At 43.2% G+C, this 1,939-nt stretch overlaps 1 protein-coding gene across 2 annotated transcripts in view; it reads right to left on the reverse strand.

Moving 5' to 3' along the window:
• The window catches only part of LOC104863178, a 262,181-nt gene extending 260,809 nt beyond the window's left edge, over window positions 1-1,372 (reverse strand). For both annotated transcript variants that reach the window (XR_004515577.1, XM_010625505.1), the window contains exons 1-2: window positions 1,311-1,372; window positions 1,053-1,164 (exon numbers count right to left, since the gene is read on the reverse strand). The gene's annotated coding sequence lies outside the window, so the exon portion shown is untranslated. The remainder of the gene's footprint in view (window positions 1-1,052; window positions 1,165-1,310) is intronic.
• Window positions 1,373-1,939: the final 567 nt, after the last annotated feature.

The following is a 1,939-nucleotide window of genomic DNA, read 5'->3' on the forward strand; positions in this document are numbered from 1 at the left end:
GAAAAACTAGTGATTTATTTTGCAGATGCAAAAACTGAAAAGACCCCAAAATAGTGCAGGGTGTTCAGGAAACATTTTACCAAAATGCTGTGTTGCCTTTTTTCTTCCTTTTTATTCCTACCTTTCATGTCAAAAGGGATGCACCAGGAGGGTTTAAGCTGACTGGGGTCTGGGAAGAGTTGTCCTTTATTGCCAAGAAAATTCTGAGCCCCAAAGTGTGCTGGCTCAAATTACAGAAAGTCTGTGTACTGAGGTCCACGTGGTATGAGCCCTTGCTCATCAGACTTTCTTGGCCAGCTCATCTCATCTTCACTATCCATCTTTATTCTCATCACACACACTTCCACATTTGGGAATCAGCACTGGTATGAGGGAAGGCGTAAGAACATAGAACGAGAAGGGGAAAGGACTCTCCTGCCTCAGAAGAAGCAAGCACAGGACAAGGACGCCCACACTCAGTTGCCCACTGTGGCTTCATTTAATCTTGGACTAGAGCATCCCTGTAAGCACTCCCCTGAGCTATGGCTTCCCTGATGGTATTCCCCTGGGCTGCTGTAACCCTGAAATCACTTCTCTGTGTAGTGACCTCCCTGCTGGTGCTCACTTGCAGGAGAAGCCTTACTTTTGCTTCTCTAGGATCCAGCAGTTCTCCTGACCTCCTCAATCTGGTGGTGTTCTACAAGATGCAGAAGTGCAGTTAGTAGACCCTCAACTACAGCATAGTACTGCTGGTGACACCCATGGGCTAGAAATTCTTCTGATGTTCTCTCAGGCTGCAGTTGTCCTGCTGGTACATCCTAAGCTGCAAATTTATCCTCATGCTTAGCTCATAGCCTATTAAAGGTGCTTCTGAAATTCACATTGTTATACCTCATCCAAACCATAGAAGATAGATAGATAGATAGATAGATAGATAGATAGATAGATAGATAGACAGACAGACAGACAGACACAGATAGGCAGGCAGATGGACGGATGATACACATGTAAGAGAGCAGGAGCATGAAACTGACAAAAGAGAAGTATGGATTATTTTTACTGGCTCCATTTACCTGGAGGTATAGCAGGTTTTGCTGTGGTTGTTGTTGCTATTGCTGTTATTTCTACACTTGCGTTCTTTCTTTGTCACTTATTTCATGTGTTCTTTGGAGAAAAACAGCATGCCTGCAAAGAAGGGAAGAACACTGCATTGGGTAGGATAAGATATAAAGCAAAATCAATTTTCTTTTTCTGAAAAACCATTTAGAAAGTCATCCTACTGGCCACTTTACTTGGGTGTCACTGTAGTAGTTGATGCCTGATTCACTTACTTATTGGATATTCTTGCCAGATGACAGAAACTCAGCCCTTTTTTCTATGTACATGGTGACCTAAAATTGAGAAGGGGAGATTCTCACATATAATTTTAGCTACTGTCCATATATTTCCCCAACCCCCTCTTCAGCTGCCACCCCAACTCTCCTTCTTGGTCATTATAGAGATTACTCTCCTGTTTACTTTTCTTCTTTCTATAAAACCAACATTTCACTTGATCAGTACAACTCCCCTCACTTTTGCATAGCCACCCTCAAGAAGCCCTCTCCTCCTGCCTCTGCATCCCCACCACCAACAAGCACCAGTCCACCATTGCTGATCTATTCAGGTGACCCACACTGTGGATGAACTCTAGATCTGACCACTTAAGGCTTTCCATGCCCACATAACCATGCTTAACAAGGCACTAAATAGGGGACCAGTGGTTCCAGTTTTCCTGGGAATCAAGGGCTTCTTGAGTAATGAGACTTTCAGTGCTCAAAGTGGGACAGTCTTAGGAAAACCAGGGTAGCTGCCAATCATATATGTTAGTACACATCAGGGCTGAGACATAAACTCAGGTCTATCTGGCTTCCAAGCCATTTACTCTTTCAAAGTATCTGCCTATAAAATTATATATATATAT

This window comes from Fukomys damarensis, unplaced genomic scaffold (assembly GCF_012274545.1).
Source record: "Fukomys damarensis isolate Sample0158 unplaced genomic scaffold, DMR_v1.0_HiC HiC_scaffold_37, whole genome shotgun sequence".
Classification (NCBI taxonomy): Eukaryota; Metazoa; Chordata; class Mammalia; order Rodentia; family Bathyergidae; genus Fukomys; species Fukomys damarensis.